This window comes from Halichoerus grypus, chromosome 6 (genome assembly GCF_964656455.1).
Source record: "Halichoerus grypus chromosome 6, mHalGry1.hap1.1, whole genome shotgun sequence".
NCBI lineage: Eukaryota > Metazoa > Chordata > Mammalia > Carnivora > Phocidae > Halichoerus > Halichoerus grypus.
The window spans coordinates 56,321,238-56,339,717 of record NC_135717.1 but is presented as its reverse complement, the minus strand read 5'-3'; positions in this window follow the sequence as shown (position 1 = coordinate 56,339,717).

Below are 18,480 nucleotides of genomic sequence, written 5' to 3'. Positions count from 1 at the left end.
CTTGTTCCAGATCTTAGAGGGAAATCTTTCAGTTTTTCACTGATGAGTATGATAATAGCTTTAGGCTGTTCACATGGCCTTTATTGTGTTGAGGTACATTCTTTCTACACCTAGTTTATTGAGAGTTTTTATCATTAAAGGATGTTGAATTTTGTCAGATGCTTTTCCTGCATATCTCGGTGGATGATCATGTGATTTTTATCTTTCAATCTGTTAAGTGATTTGCACATGTTGAACCATCTTTGCATCTCAGAGATAAATCCCAATTGGTCATGGTGTATGATCCTATTAATGTGCTGTTGAATTCATTTTGGTAGTATTTTTTTTTTTTTTTGAGGATTTTTGCATCTATGTTCATCATCAGGAATATTGGCCTGTAGTTTTCTTTCCTTGTAGTGTCTTTGTGTGGTTTTGGTGACAGAGTAATGCTGGCCTCATAAAATGAGTTTGGAAATGTTCCCTCTTCTTCAATTTTTTGGGAAGAATTTAAGAAGTATTGGTATTTATTCTATTTAAAGAAGAAGAAATTCTTCTTTAGTAGAATTCACCAAGGAAGCCATCTGGTCTTTTCTTTGTTGGGAGGTTGTTTTTTATTACTGATTCAGTCTCCTTACTGATTATTGGTCTGTTCAAGTTTTCTATTTCTTCATGATTCAGTTTTGGTATAGGTTGTATGTTTCTAGGAATTTATCCATTTCTTCTGTGTTATCCAATTTGTTGGCATATAATTGTTCACGATAGTCCCATGATCCTTTTTATTTCTGTGACATCAGTTATAATGTATGTTCTCTTTCTTGATTGAGCTAATGAGAGTTTGTCTGTTTTATTAGTCTTTTGGAAGAAATTGGCTTTGGGATACATCCCATCTATTTTTGTAGGGTTTTTTTTCTATTTCTTTTTGCTATTTTAGTTCCTTTTTCTGCTGTTTTGTCTTTTTAATTTTGTTTCTAATTTCTTAAAACTAGCATGACATTTTTCAATTTTGTTTTCTATAATCATGATGGTGTATGTGCAGGAAAGTGCTAACTCAGCAGGTCTGGCTGCTCAAGCTACTCATTGCCAGGGAAGACCTGTCTTTAGGATTGGCCCTCTGCTGACTCCTGGGACATGAGCTTTCAGCCCTTAGAGTATTCTGCCTGATCAGAGTATTTTTGCATGCCTGAGGCCTTGGGCCATGTGTTACCAGCTTAATCAGATACTTTAGGCTAACAGTGTGATTTTTTTGTGAATGCCTGATCAGATCTACCAGAGGCAGCTTGAATTAGTTCTCTTCTATTGAATAGCTGTTGGGAAGAGAACTGGTTAAAAAGAAAATAGAGTGTGCAGTGTGGTGGATTCATTTTCACAAGACCAGAAAGTTCACATTCTGAGTGGTAGGTTATTTATCACAAGTCTGATGAGTTAATTTACAGCTGAAGTGAACAAAATCAATTTCCCATAACAATGTTTTCAAGCTTTGTGGTTAAACCATTATATTTACAGGCCTGATTGTCAAATACTTATATTTCTCAACAAGTCTTGCTTTTTCTTAAAACTATCAGTAAATTTAAGGACAGTATCTCTGAGTTAGTTTAATCTCAAATCTCAAATACTGTGGACCCTTGTAGGTAGTTTCCAGCACTGTTTGTTTATTTGTTTGTTTGTTTAGGGTACTGTAGTAGTCACCAGGATGGAAATATTTTTCTTTGTTCTCTTGTCTTGCTAAGAAAAGCAATATCAACACAACCCTTGAAGACCTATGTCATCAAGACTAGTTTTTCTCTCAAGGCTTCTCATCAATTAAAACTGTAAATTATATTTTTGTTACTAAGGCCAGTCAAATATATTAAGCCTTTAATTTCTTTTTTTAAAGATTTTACTTATTTATTTATTTGAGAGGGAGAAAAATAACAAACAGGGGAGGGGCAGAGGGAGAGGAAGAGGGTCAAGCAGACTCCCTTCTGAGCAAGGAGACTGATGTGAGGTTCAATCCCAGGACCCCAGTATCATGACCTGAGCCGAAGGCAGATCCTTAATCAACTACACCACCTAGACACCTCAAGCCTCTGATTTCTAATCTTCAGATATGACCATTCTTCATTTAGATTTAATGATTTGTAAATTTCAGGGCTCCTTACTGACCACTGTTTTCTCTTTCCATCTTTATCTTCTGAGCTCTGTTGTGAGTATTTTGTTGTTTGGCTAAAAGTTTTTGCTTTGAATAATATTGTCCTTGGATGAGGCTTGTGGAATATATTTTTGGAATCCTTGCATATTCATAAACAAATATCTTTACCTTCCTGGAGGAGTGAATGATATGTTAGATTGATACATGTTTCTTGGATTGCATGGGTGTTCTTTACCCCAGAAGTCTGCAGATGTCCATCATCTTCCATGTTCACTCAACAGATGAACTTAATGCCAGTCTGATAGGGGTGTGTATGTAAATTACTATATTTTCTGTCTGAAATCTTGTCAAAATTTATTTTTAGTTTTAGATTCAGAAAATTTGACAGGATACACACAGGGATGCATCCAGAATTCTCATTTGTTGAACTCCAGACTCCGCTAATGCATCAAGCAGAACACTGAACTGTCAAAGATGTCTTAATCCCTCAAACCTATGAATATGTTATGCTATTACACAAAGGGAGGATTAGACTGTGGATGGAATTAAGGCTACTAATCAATTTACCTTGAGATGGGGAGATTATTCGGGATTATCTGAGTGGGCCCAGTGTTATCACAAAGGTTCTCATATGTGAAAGAGGGAGGCAAGAAGGTCAGAGTCAGATAAAGATTAAAGATGCTATTGTGATGTTCTGAAAATGGAGGAAGGGGCCACGAGCCAAAGAATGCTGGTGGGCTCTAGAAGCTGGAGAAGACATGGAAACACATTCTCCCCTAAAGCCTCCCAAAGGAATCAAGTGTTGACCACTTGATTTTTGCCCAGTGACACCCATTTGGGACTTCTGACTTCTGGAATTGTAAGATAATACATTTATGCTGCTATAATCACTAAGTTTGTGATGATTTGTTATAGCAATAACAAGAAACTAATACAGTTGATCTGGCATCCAGAAAAGAAAAGTCCTACTTAAGCTTTCTCTTATTGGCCTGCACAGAGACTTTGCACATGTCTTCCAGGTCTGCTCAAAGCTAACAGTGCCAGGCTGTGCAGAAACAGCTGGAAGATGGAGTCAAGAGGTGAGGACATCAGGAAGGCACTCAAGGCGCCATCTTGCTAAACTCATCACTTACCTTTTCAACCTTGTACCTACTATTCTCTAGCACAATACCTTCACCTTCTGTCTGGACTTCATTCTCTAATAATACTGCGGTACTTACTATTCCTCTGTGTTTGAATTTTAGTGTTCTATTGGGTTATAAATGTAGAGATTGCAGGCAGAGAGAGAGGGAGAGGGAAAAGAATGAAACCAGAAAAACAAACGAAGCCATAGTCAGGTGTTGCTTGTTGCCTGGGAGGTAACACTAGTAGAACTGTGGGTCACAGAAATTCTGACATTTCCTGAACTCCATGCGCTATGAGGTCCTCTACCTGAGGTAAACACACAAATTATCGGAGATGATTAACATGACCTAGAGTACAACCGAGATTAGGCTAAAGACAAGAAGTGACGATGGGGATAAAGCCAAGCCTGAGACTTCCAGTGAGGGCATCAAAAGGCAACAGATAAAATTGAGTAATCTGACACACCATTTAGAATTTGGAATTTGTTTGTTAATTAGAAGCCTTGCTCTCTTTGGCAATAATTATTGCCGACTGGAAAATTTATAAATGCAGTAGTGCTCATTTTTTTTTTTTAATGGAGGAAATGCACTTTCATTTAATGAAAGAAATGTACCTCCCTGTCAAAACTATGTATTAGCTGGGCAGAAATAAAATAGAAGGCATGGGAATATGTTTCAGGATATCAGATGGAAGGAACACAGCTGTTTAAGAAATGTAAGTAAAATCACATCAAATGTTCAAGAAAGAATAAAATATGTATTGAGAAGTCTTGTTGGGAGGGGAGAGGATAATGTATCACATAAAGGTCACCAGAGATGGGCCAAGACTCTGGGGCAGGGTCCTGTTGGGGCCTGTACTGGGGGCAGGGCTGGATAGGGCAGGGCCAGCAAACTCTGGCCCCCAGGCCCAGTCCAGCCTGCTTGTTATTGTAAATAAAGTCTTACTCGAACACTGCACACTCATTCATTTAGGTATCATCTATGGGCATTTTATGCTTCAATGGCAGAGTTGAATAGTTGCCCCAAAAACTGTATGATCCACAAAGGTGAAAGTATTTACAATCTAGCCCTTTACAGAAGTTTGCTGAACCCTTGATTAGAGGTAGCAGCTCTCAATAGAAATATTGAGATTAGCTGTGATGTACATTCTGATTCAGTTGTAACCCATACCAGTTAAATTGCCCAAGTTCACAAATGATTTACTTTCTCAAAAATAAAATGGAGTGGATTCAAGACCATTCCCAGGAAGAGGTCTGGCATGCTTTCTTGGGGAAAGAGATGGTTACGGCTATCAAGCAGAATTTGTGTTTCCCAAGTAACCCTGAGAGTGAGGTGGGTTATGGATACAGCTCATCTCCATCATGAGGATCAGTTGAAAAGACAAATTTGAAAACTGCTTACCTAGAGAAGGCTGTGCTAAGGGTTTGGGGAATTTTTATTTTATTTTATTTTTTTTAGGATTTTAAAGGTGTCAGTGATGAAGAGACCCAGCACCTTTCTCTTTTAGCAACACAAGCTAGCCTCCTTCAGCTCTGATGGGGACACATCCTGAGGTTGCCCGTTGGGCTTTCTCTTCTTCTGAGAATTGGTCAAAAAGCTGACATCAGGTTTTTTTCTAGAGACCCCCTGAAAAGGCCTGGATGTGATTTCAGGAGTCCCTTGGATCCTGAAAATGTTCTATCTTTTTTGTTGGAAGTTTGGGGTGGGGAGAATGGAAGGGAGATATGGGTTGGGGGAGACATAGGAGATGAGAAAATTAAAGAAAAATGCAGTATTGCGTTGAGCGAACCTTTTAGAATGAATTGCTCTCTGCCTGAGTCTCTACTTTGAGTTGAAACCTTCCCCATTTGGGTAGTGGGGAGGGAATGAAAAAAACAACAGCATTCTGGGTGCCTGAAAAGTAGAACGTCACAGAGTTTTCTCAAGGCAGAAACAGGAAGGGGCTGAAGACAGAGATGGGGTCCAGGGAGGGAAGTTTTGGAGACATAATTTTATGAAGTGTGGCATGTTTACCTTCAGCTGGACCAGGCAAACAGAAACTTTAAGTCAAAATATATCCTTCATCCACAAAGCAGACCATCTGCTTCACATGATTCTGAAAGATACTCGGGGTTTGTATCTTGATCTGCTCTAGACTTGTTTGTTTTTCATACATGTAAATTCCAAGTGCCTTAAAAACTGGGGATTCTGTCCTGTCTCATGTTGAATGCATCTGCTTTAGCATCTGACGGCATCTTTCGTATGGTACTCGATGAACTGGTTAATTGCAATTAATCACAGAAGCCTCACAGATGAGCATTTAACCAAAGTGAGTAATGCCGGTGCAGGTGGTTAATATAGAGAAAAGATTTCAATACCAGAGAGGAAGGAGATTAGTACTTCATTTGTGAGAACTGGAATATGTTTTCTGTCCACGTCCATAAATGTATTTTTCCAAATTTTCCCTTAAGCCTATAGTCTAAGAAAGGAAAAAGTAAGAATAAAATATTTTTTTGAGTTTATATTAGCAATATTATGTAAGCGTAGCAGGCAGGGTCTTTGTCTTGCTCACTGTGTGTCCCTAGCACTTAAAATACTGTCAGGCACATGATAGGGATGAAGTATTTTTTTATTTTTAGTCATGGATTCTGTTTTCTTGTGATTTTCTTGCTATAACTTTAACATTTTGAGTCATATATTCTGATTTTCTAATGTTTTCCTGCAACCACAGAGAACTCCTTGCTGGATATTAATATGCATATCAAGTTTCAGATGCTAATAAAACAAGAAGGGAGGAGACTCTATATATCTGATGTCTCAATAAAGCTTTCATTTACTTCCCTTTCTTTATTATGTTTCATCTTATTTGTATTCATTTTGCTTTATCAGTTCAAAGATACCATTTCCAGTGTTTATTTTCACAGGAGAGCCCATGAGGTTTGAGTAGTTACTGCTTAGTTAGGGAAAAATAAGCAACAACAACTACAACATATTCCTTAATTTACACAGGAAGAATCTGGTATAAAAAGAGAGTAAGTAACACCCTTGAGGGCATTTATAGAAGTTTCAGGAATGAGGTCCTGAAAGTAACTTTTTTCAAGCTTCCAAGGAATCTTCCCCATGACTCATTTTTCTCTAATAGGAAATAAGTATATAAAAGTGGAACCTATAATGAGGTTAGCATATTAGAAGTATTGTGATCCTGTCTGGTAAGTGAAATAGGGCAACCTTTCATATTTTTTTAAGTTGTTTTGAATGGATTTGAAGTAAATGCAAGAATGTAAATGGACTGCATAACTTTGATCTACTACAGTCATAGGTATTTTAGGGTTCTGTTGGAGAAATGATGTGTACTATGGCTGAGCATGCAGAAGCAAAATTATTTCAGTCACATGCAGTGCTAATTTACCTCCAAATCTGAGACACCTATCAACCTGAGATCTTTATATTTGTGGCTCAGGATAGCTAGAAGGAACAAGAATGGGATGGTTGTGTCTTATTTTTATTTATTCTTTTAAGTAGGCTCCATGACCATCATGGAGCCCAATACAGGGCTTGAACTCATGACCCTGAGATCAAGACCTGAGCTGAGATCAAGAGTCAGATGCCTAACTGACTAAGCTAACCCAGGCGCCCCTGCTGTGTCTTATTTTTAGATCAATGAGTGGGTATGACCTCAGATTAGGAAGTCAACAAAAATAAGAATAAAATATGGTTTCAACATTAAATTGGAGACAAATGGGATGAATTTTAGGATAAATTTTAAAGAACAGGATAAAAATGTTCATTTCCTTTAATAAAAAAGTTATAAAATGATTACATTTCTAAGTACAAGGTTAACTCATTTTACTTTGTTTCTATTTGATCATCTCCAACTCAGCTCTTTTTGGGGTATCAAAATAGAGTGGGAATTGGGGCACCTCGGTTAAACATCTATCTTTGGCTCGGGTCATGATCTCAGGGTCCTGGGATCAAGCCCTGCTTCAGGATCCACACTCAATGGGGAATCTGCTTCTCCCTCTCCCTCTGCCCCTCCCCTCCCCACCCCACCCCCCCCAGCTCATGCTCTCTCTCTCTCTCTCAAATAAATAAACAAAATCTTTAAAAAAATTCCAAAATAGAGTGGGAATTTGAATCCTATCAAGATACTGGGCTTTCTCCTTCTGCAAAATGAAGAGTTGCAAGGAATTGTAAGATCATCTGATTCAAACTCCAAAATTCATTTTTTTACAAACTTAAAAAAAAATCATCGTAAATCGAACGGAGCTCAAGGTTAAGGGAGCAATTAGAGGGTTTGGAGGATAGGCAGGAAATAGCTATTTTGACTGAGGCAGTTTCTGAATAATGCTATAATTTGGATTTAATCTTCTGGCAATGAGGTTTATTAGGCAGTATGCTTTAAAGATTTTTTCAAAACATTGAATGTTTTTATGGAGTTCTTGATATGCTAACTATAGATTATATGGTAACATGGTTTTTATTTCTCAGGTTAAAATGAAACTCTTTTATTCCTCAAGAAAGGAGAATTCATATTGGTCCTTCTTTACCCATGCCATTAGCCCTGCACCATCATAATAAAACATGCTTGCTTCATTTTTTTATATTAGGAGTGTCTTGATATAGAATTCTTTTTAATTAATCCAGCTAATAGAGCAGCAGTGTGTTCTGATTGGAAATGAGGCTGCTCAGTTTTGTCATGTGCATTTGATAGGAAATATTGCCCTTCCTACATACCACCTCAGCGAAATGGATTTTATCACATTTCTGGGGTGCTTTATATATTGCAGTCACATTGAACTTGAAAGGAATATAAAAGTTTGCCCGCACTGGCAAATCTCTCCATCCTTGATTATTTAAAACTTTATTCCCCATTAATTTTCCTCTGAGTTTTCACTCTTCAGTAGATCATATATCAGAGTCTGTTCTTTCCAATTTATTGGTCATCAATAATAAGTGAGACATTGATCGGTGGGTGGAGTGTTGTTTTCATAGTGGTTTTACATATATCATTGCCTCATGTAGCCCACTGGGGTGCCCTTCTCCATGTTATAGAGGGGTGAGCTGGAGCTCAGTGAGGTTCAGTGACCCCCACGTCAGCCCCACAGCTGGTGAATGGCAGAGCCAAGACCAGTGTAGACTTCTGACCTTGAGGCTCATAGAGTTATTTTATTCCACATATTGGGTTTTTACATTTACAATGGCTATCCATTTAAAATGCCAGCAATGATAATCTATGTTCATTACCATAGCTGTAAGACTAAAGCTTCAACTTTCTAGAAGCATTTGCTCTAAAGGAGTACTGCTATATCATGCAAGAGCGTTCTATTTCATCTTCCAGTGTGGTCTGGGAACTAGAAGTCTTCACACCAGAGATTCTCCAGAAGATCTTAAATTCTTTAAGCCCGAGAGATTAGCTTGATGGGGACAGATAAGGGCACAATTTGCTGACCTTTTAACTACCACAGGTGGTAAGCTAGTTAAGCCTCCAGTGGTGGACCATTAGAGACCGAGTCCCTCCCCAGTTGACTAATCTCTATTCTCCTGCTTCAAGAGTCTGCCATTTCTCCCAATGCAGGGATGAACCATTTCCTCTGGGAATGCAGCTGGCTAATGCTGTGCCCTTCTGTGCTTGATAGTCCCATTAAAGAGATACCCTGTCCCCTGCCACTAATCTATCTCTTTCTCATTAGCTGTGATACAGCACACGTTGCCTATGTTAAACTGTGCATTTTTTGAAAACGTGCATCACTGTTGTCAAGTTCCCCATACTCTTCTGTTGCTTTTCATGTATGGTATGTGTGAGAAATATTGTCTAGTGGCAATTAATCTAAGACTTTCCAGTTCCTCGTGGCAAGCACCAATTTAAGAAAAGTTTCAGAGATTTAGAGGGAGCACTCTGAAATCAACTCTGCAGTCTACAAAAGTCAGGTCAAGAGAGGCTCGTTCAAACTGCTCTCTTCTTCCAAAAGGATGATTTGTTTACTTAGCCATGAGTGTTCTTACAACAAAGCATGCATCCATTAGAGACTCTCCTTGATGTTTTGTTTTGGTTTTTTTTTTTTACTTGTGAAAGCACATCTTACAGAATTAACATCTTGACATTAATTTTTAGGAAATATTAGCTCTGAGCCTACTTATACCCCAGATTCCACAGAGCAAAACAAAATAAAAATGGAGGTAACTGATGAAAGAGTTTCTTGAAGAATCCATCAGCATAAACCATCATGCAAAAAACCAACTGAACTTTTCTGACGCCTGGATGCTCTGAAGCTGAACTCTTGACAATTAGATGCTTATATTTCTTAGGGTTCTAAATTAAAGCAGAAAGGAAGGAAAAGAAATCGGATGAAGAACAGTTTGCTAGTTTGCCAGAGATAGAAAAACCAATATTTTTTTATCTTATTATTCTTTCTGAAAATCTTGAGCAGAATTTTTTTTTCAAACTGATCATTCTCCTCTGGCAAAATCCATTTCCAGGAACCACATAAGACATGTATAAGATCGGTCACATTCATGAAATCCAGAGATGAACTTTTTTTAACCCTTAGATCATAGTCACAGCATTTACTCCTCGTGTTAAGTGAAAGAAGAGGGGTAGGGAATCCCATTTCTTCAGGTCTCACTTGAGACTGGCCCTGGGCTGAATGCTTTCATACGCATTTGTCTTTCAAGCGAAGAAGAAAGAGGTTTAAAGGCGAGAGCAAAGAAAGATGACTTGGAATAACCAGGGTGCAAAATGCCTGCTTGAGTTTACAGCTTCATTGCAAGGTAGAGGGTATAATCTTAAACTAGAGAACAATCTTTCACATTCTTCCCCTCTCTAAAATACAATTTCTATTGAGACAGCTAATGGTCCTTAAAATGTCTCATCAAGGAAGCTGCAGAACATTTTTAAAATGTAGAGTTGTTTTTCCTTTCTTTTTTCCAGGTAATAAACACTTGACATTTAGGAAATGCAGTTCTAAATTTACGAGGAACATAGTACTTTTCAGCCACATTCATAGTATTGTAAGGTGCCAGTCATGTACATAAATATATCTTATGGAGCAGAGTTTCATTTATTAACGCGGTACATTTTTAGAAAGGGACATTAATGGCTGATTCATGGAGAGTGGAGGGAGATTCAAATTAAACATTTTAAAGGAAGGATAACTACTTTTTAATTCCTTACCCTGTCTTTCTTAGTCATCATGTACATCACACCATTATGAACTATGGTTTGAATTGTGTTCACTCAGCTGGTCACCAGAATGTTGGCAGTAGCTTTAGCAAAGAAGAAAGAGCAAACAGATGCTAGTCTCTTAGGTGGTTAGTCTGGATCTTAGTGGCAAGCAATAGAATCCGGCTCTGGCTATCTTAAATGTAAAGGGAACTTACAGGAATTCGAGAAGGGCTGGAGGACCAGGCTTGGAAAATAAACACAAAACCCAGAAGCATGGGACAACCAGGCAGCAGGAACCGTACATGAGGTCACACTGTTGTCTGGTCCACAGTCATCAATGATGAGGTCATGCCTATTGGGCTCCCACATCCCTCTGCTTTCCTAACATTCACTGAGGAACCTAATGTCCAAGCTGAGTCTTGGTTCCGTGGTAGTGAGAGGAAAGATCTGGGTATGTGACTTCAGTAGAAAAATTTCCATAGTATGAGAGGTTTCCTAAAAGGGAGCTAGTAAAAGGGTAGTTTGGATGTTGGACAACCCCTGGCTGGCATATGTCCCCCAACATTCAAGGACAAGCTTATCTATAATGGAGACTATAATATATTCTCACATTTCATCTTCTCTCTTTTCCTCGGGCAGTGACCACCACCCTTACGCCCAATTAAAAGAAAAGAATACTCTTGGATATGATCTAGTGTACAGCTGCCCTTTTATAGTTAAAGTGAGGTTCTGGGAAAGTGTGGCTTGCCCAGCCAGCATCACCCCTAAAAAGTAGCAGTGTCAGGAATTGAGCCCCTGTCTTCCAAGCCCACAAACAATGCCTTTATCTATTGGTCATGCTAATCAAGTCACAGTCATTCAATGTGAGGTTGCAATTTTAGTAATGAAAACATGGAACATTTTTTATTTAGCTCCACAAATTTCTTTTACAATTTCTGAGAGAGTAAGGACACCTGGATTTTTTTTTTTTTTTTGCCAACTCCATGGTCTTAAACAAGTTGCTTAATCTCTCTGAACCTCTGTTACTTTATCTGCAAAAAAATGCAAATATACCCATCTTTCCTACCTTATGAATTGTACAGAATAATTGCAATAATACATAAAGCATTCTGTTATACTTTAAAAATTGCATATGATTAAAAATAATGTAAAATACAATTTCATTGGTTACATTAATTAATTGGTTACAATAATAATGAGTTGTAAAAACCTGATTTTGAGGTTTACCCTGTGACCAACAGGTAGGACCACAATTCCTGCCTCCATTTGTAGCTCACTAGTCCAGTGATATTGACTGATTTGCTTAAGATGTTGTGTATCTACAGATCTTCCTCCACTTATGATGCGGTCATGTCCTGATAAACCCATCCTAAGTTGAAGATAGCCTAAGTTGAGCAGTTACTACACCTAACCTACTGAACATCAGAGCTTAGCCCAGACTCCCCTAACTATGCTCAGAACACTGGCCATTAGCCTACAGTTGGGCAAAGTCATCTAACACAGAACCTATTTTGTAATAAAGGGTTGACTAGCTTGTGTAATGTATTGAACACCGTACTGAAAGTGAAAAACAGAACGGTTGTATGGATGCAGAATGGTTGTAAGTGGATCGGTGGGTTTACCCTCATGGTAGCTGGCTCTGAGCTGTGGCTTGCTGGTGCCGCCGGGCATCACCAGAGAGAGGATCCTCCCACATATCAACTTGCCCAGGAAAAGATCCAAATTCAAAATTCGAAGTACAGTTTCTACTAAATGTGTATCGCTTTCGCACCGTCCTAAGGTCAAAAAATCATCAGTCGAATTGTAAGTAGGGGGCCGTCTGGAGGTAGACATGTCAGGAGGGTGAAGAGCTTCCACTCAAGTCTGATCCAGAACACAGGGTTTTTTCCCACTGGTATTAATAGCAACTGATTTCATGGGCTTAGTAGGTGTCAGCACAACTAACATTTCTAATCCTCACACCATGGGGTAAGTTATCATTCCCCTATTGTGCAGATGGACTTGGAAGCCCAGAGATGCTATAGCACTTTGCCTGGAGTGATCCCAGCTAGTGGTGGAACCAGGATTTGAACCCTAATCTTCCTTCCTCCAAAACCAGATTCTTTTGATGTCCCACTGCCTGTTCTAACACACCCTTCCCTGAAGTGGCAGCACTAGATTCAAAACAAACACACAAACAAAAACACCAAGGGAAACAGGAGCTGGGCTGTTTTGTCATGAGAACAATAATAATACTATCATTTATTGAGCAGTATGTGGGCTAAGGCCTTCTTTGTGTTATCTCACTTAGCTTTCCCAGTATAGTCGGAGAAATCTAAGGCCTAGACAAGTTAAGGAACTGGCCCCAGACCTTGCTGATGGCGGGTGGCAAAGCCAAGATGCACACTCACCTGTGACTCCGAAGCCCACGATCTTAATCGCTCCCCGTTACCAGAGCCTGCCGAAAGCCTAGAGCTGTAACAGAATAAATTCACTGCTGGGCTTTAATTCCCTGAACCCCTCTTATGGGGGTCGTTTCGATTCAGAACCCAAATACCTCGTCTCTCTTAGAAGAAGGTGAATCCATAAATCGGAAAGGCACGAGAAAGAGGTTTTCCATTTTTCGACAGATTCATCCTTGCGCAGAGCTTTCTTGTGCTCTCTTCGTCCATGTATTGGAATGACTGAAATTTTCAGAGCTATTGACCCTCCTGTCAAAAATCCCCTGGGAGCAGAAGGCAGTGGATCGAGGCCATCGCAACACTCCTGACCACCAGAGGGCAGTGGACCCATACATCCTTGCTACTCACCGTGGTCCCGCAGGAACGGCTGCTTCACCTTGGGAGCTTGCTAGAAATTCCATTTGTAAGCCCGGTCCCTGACTGACTGCATCAGAACCTTCATTTTAACAAGATTCCCTGGTGATTTGTGTGCAAACTAAAGTTTGGGAGGCACTCTCCTAAATCACAGCTCGGTCATCATGAACAAAATGGTCCCATTTTCTTTCCTGTGTTTTAGATATGTTAACAACTCCATGGAGTATTTAAGGTGAGCAAAGCATTTTGTGTTAATTGCCTCAAATCATCATTTGGGGGAATGTATTCTTAATCCTCTTTTTCAGTTGCAAAGACTGAGATTTAGAGAGATTAAGTAATTTGGTAGAAATTACAAAGCCAAATGGAGGTTTTGAGATTGAAACACAGGTCGATCTTTCCATGAAGTAGTACTACTTCCTGTCGTTCTCACTTCTTTTTAAAGCACTGTTTTTAAGAGGTATGTTTTGGGGTCACAAAAAAGTTAGAAAGGAATTTGGTTTATTTCACTCTTGCCTTGACTGTGCTTCTCGCTGGCTAAATGTCGCAGATGTAGGGATTTAGTCAATGATTAGTTATCTAGCTTGCCGTAAAAGGACTATAATACATAATAGAAATGTTCAAAATTAGTCTTCATGGTCATAAGAAAATCATTTCTTACTTAAAAGAGTTCTGAATTGTGTCTGTTGGATTTTAATCCCTCCAGTTGCATACAGTTTAATATGGCCCTTGGAAAAGTCCTGTGACTTCTAGACCCACCGGTAGATGTCAGTATTTCTTTGGACACCGCAATGACCTCAGGTTTTGCCTCACCATTCGTTCTTTGTCAAGCGGTCAATTGTCTTTGAAGAATGTACAGAAGTTTCTTCTACATTTCACTTGGTTGGAGGAATCTTCTTGGACAGGTATCTTCAAGGATGTTAATGACCCAAAAGTGATCTTCTGTATCTTTTTCTCTCTGTTTCTCTGTCTCTCTTTCTCTCTGAATCTCTCGCTCTCTCTCTCTCTCTCTCTCTCTCACACACACACACACACACACACGCACATGCACACACACACTTTTAGGGGAAAGATTCAAACAAAGGATTTTCTCCCGAGGAGATCTGTCTGTGCAGAGGTTGGGAAAAGACATTTGAGGATACTTAAGCCAGATTTCATCAAGACCTCTGACTGGTAAATCAAGCTGACCCCACTCACCAGGAATTAAGCAACTACCACCCTGATAAACGCCAATCCAAAAAGAATTGCCCTTTGAAGAAAGTGACTCAGAAATCTGCAGGACAGACAGCTCGCTTTGGGTACTTTCATCAAAGTTGGTTGGGTAAGACCATAGCCTTCTACTAAGGCTTTATTTATTTCTCAAATAATATTTTATATGCAAATATTTTCTGGAGCCTGTTTCAGAGTTTTATTAAATGTGTAAGAAGGCTGAATAATTTATCAGGTTAATGGAAGACTAGGATTTAAGTTGACGTGAATTTGATTTTAGACTCTGGTGTTTGATTTGTGTGGCTTTTCATGCCCCCACCAGCAGGGGAGGTACTAATAACAATTAGACTCTTCCCAGCTGAGAGCTTTTACTTATTTGCTTTCCAGAATCATTCAGCTACTTTTTTTTTTTTTTCTTACTTTTGCTTTAGAATAACTACATAAAATTATTTGACAGGTATCTGAAGGGACTAACTTCCCTGACAAGGGAGGTCATTAGTAGCTTCTTGGTGAGAAACAAATCTTGAGAGGGATTAAATAAGAGACACACTTTCTGAGTCATTAGATGCTAGACAGGTTAAAATCCCAGAAAAATATGCTGTAGCATTCAATTTGGCATTAGGTAATGATTTAATGGTTCTCTAGATTTCTGATATTCTGTGTGGAAACAGTTAAGCCCTCCTGAGGCCTGATTAGCAAACAGTTTTACTGCACTTTACAGGAGAGGATGTAAGCAGTTGTTAGTTGGAAAATTTAGAAGCGCTTTAGGGTTATTCACGATGCCTGTTTTGTAATTTAGCAATTATGTAGATTGATAGTGAGAGTCATCCCACTCAAGAAGTCTGGAGACAGACCTAGTTTATTGTTTGTCAGAACTCATCAATTTAGAAGCTAGGTTTGGGGGTTTTGTTGTTCTTTTTGTTCTTATTAGCATCCTGTAGTGGTTGAGAGCATCCACTTTGGGTCTGGATTCAAATCTCAGCTCCATCATTTACCAACTGGGTGGCTTTATAAATATTATGCCTACGAACCTCAGTTTAGTCATCTGCAAAATGGGCATTGTAATGCTTGATTTATAGGATCCTTCTGAGGTATCCATAATGGAACTAGAAAAACATCTTTTCTCTGTCCTCATTCCCTCCTCCAGGGGCTGGTTTTAGCTATGTGTGGGGGAGGCTGGCCTGCCTAATAATTGATGTACTCATTCAGTAATCATATATTAAGCACATACTATGTGTGTTAGCCATGTGTGTGCTGAACACTGAAGATAGAGCAATGAACAAGGCAACGGAGGTCCCACCTATCATGGAATTTATATCCTAAGAGGAGACACGGAAAAATGAGCAAGTAGACCAACACTCAAGTATGTAATAACATCATACAGACAGTAATAAGTATGTTGGAGAAAAATAAGGTAAAGGAAAAGAAAGGAAAGGAAAAAGTCATGGGAAGTCTCTTCAAGAAGGTGATATTAAAGGAAAATGATTATTTCAAGACTATAGCAGGGTTTCCAAGTAGCTAAAGAGAGGCCGTCACGAGATGAGTAGGTAAGTAATGGATTTCTTCTCTCAAACACAGATACAGTCAGGGCCCAGTCTGAGAAAACAAGAGAATGAAAAAGTAGCAGACACCGCTCAGGTTCATCATGGAATATTTTCCTCTCCTTGGAGGATCAGAAGAATCTCTGCAGATTCTGCTACATCTAAAGAAATGTTTTCTTTGACAAGAACTATTGTGTGGTCCTGGGTGAGGTGACCATGGAGGTTCAGAACTCCCCTCAAGAGAACCTGCTATGTAGCCATGTCCACAATAGCCAAATTATGGAAAGAGCCCAGATGTCCATTGACAAATGAATGGATAAAGAAGATGTGGTATACATATACAATGGAATACTATTCAGCCATCAAAAAATGAAATCTTGCCATTTGCAACAATGTGGATGGAACTAAATGGTATTATGCTAAGTGAAATAAGTCAATCAGAGAAAGACAATTATCATATGATCTCACTGATATGTGGAATTTAAGAAACAAGGCAGAGGATCATAGAGGAAGAGAGGAAAAAAATGAAACAAGATGAGACCAGAGAAGGAGAAAAACCATAAGAGACTCTTAACCATAGGAAAAAAACTGAGGGTTGCTGGAGGGGAGGGGGGGAGGGGGATGGGGTAAATGGGGGATGGACATTAAGGGGGGCATGGGATATAATGAGCACTGGGTGTTATATAAGATTGATGAATCACTGACCTCTACCTCTGAAACCAATAATACATTATATGTTAATTAATTGAATTTAGATTTAAAAAATGGGAAAAAAAAGAGAGAGAGAGAGAACCTGCTACGGAACATTGCTGATTCTGTGCCTCAGACTATCACACCTCAGGACCCACCTCTGTCTTCCTTCTCAACCACTGCTGCCAGTAGACTATTACCAGCCTAATCTTGTCTTGGCTTCTACTTCATGGAAGACCTGAACACACACAATTGGAAGCAGAAATAGTCAGGGAAAACAGGTGGTAAGATGAATTCTGCAGGCTAGGACTGATGGTAGGTGAGACAGACACAGAGTTGGCTTTGTTAACAGGCCTTTAATATGGGATGTTGAAAAAAAGATGGGGCCACGAGGGGTCTCTTAACCGTTAGAAGCCAAGGAGTCACAATTACCATAATGACTGGCAAAGTTGGAAGGGCAATCAAAATGGCTTGACCCACAGGAAGTTGTGGAAATGGTTAATAGACCTTGGCCTCCTTATAGGCAAAATAGCCAACAGGGTACCTCTTAATTTTTATAACCTGAGGGAGGCAAAGATGGAGGAACAGAAGGCAATCACCCAATCAAGTTGTGATGCCTTGCTCAGTTCTCACACTGAGCCAATGTTCAGACCTAGAACACATCAACTAGAGGCTGAGACCAATCGCCCAGTTGGCTGGCCAAGGCCTAGAAAGAAAAGGTCTGGACAATTAAACCCAAGGAGGGCTGGGAAGGTGTGACGATTTTTGTAGCACACATTAATGCCTACCAAAAAGCATCTCAACATGAAAGAGACACCGGACAATGAAGTAGACAAAATGATTCGGCCCAGTTGACATTGGCCAGCATGGTTACTGACCACGCTGGGACTGGAACAATGGGCATATGAACGGAGCCGCCACAATGGCAGGTTGATGGCCACACGGGGGCCCACTTGCATGGGTACCTTTCCCAAAGACAGTCTAGCTATTGCTGAATCTGATTAGTATATCAAGAAAGCCTGCCTGCCCCTGGCCCATGTGATAGCTTTGGGGATCCTCTATCCTTAAAATGCATGCATCTCTCTCTTCTGGGTAGATGGTTGAATGCTATAGTTCATCTTCTCAAGCTTTGGCCTTATTTGAAATTCAACTTTGCATCATTATGGTAGACTCCAATTTTATGAACCCAAACTTTATCCACAGAGGTCTATTTAAAAGAAGGCCCCTTAGCCAAATCGTGTGAATGCAGAGTTGCTTTAGAATAGCGACTTCATAGTTTTTCTTTTTCTTTCTTTTTTTTTTTTTTTTTAAGATTTTATTGGGCGCCTGGGTGGCTCAGTTGGTTGAGCGACTGCCTTCGGCTCAGGTCATGATCCTGGAGTCCCTGAATCGAGTCCCACATCGGGCTCCCTGCTCGGCAGGGAGTCTGCTTCTCCCTCTGACCCTCCCCCCTCTCATGTGCTCTCTCTCTCATTCTCTCTCTCTCAAATAAATAAATAAAATCTTTAAAAAAAAAAAGATTTTATTTATTTGACAGAGAGAAAGACAGCGAGAGAGAGAACACAAGCAGGGGGAGTGGGAGAGGGAGAAGCAGGCTTCCCGCTGAGCAGGGAGCCCGATGTGGGGCTCAATCCCAGGACTCTGGGATCATGACCTGAGCCGAAGGCAGACGCCCAACAACTGAGCCACCCAGCCACCCTGACTTCATAGTTTTTCTGATCAACCATTTTATTTATTTATTTTTTTAAAGATTTTATTTATTTATTTGGGAGAGAGAGAATGAGAGAGAGAGAGAGAGAGAGAGGACAAGATGGGGGAGGGTCAGAGGGAGAAGCAGACTCCCTGCTAAGCAGGGAGCCCGATGTGGGACTCGATC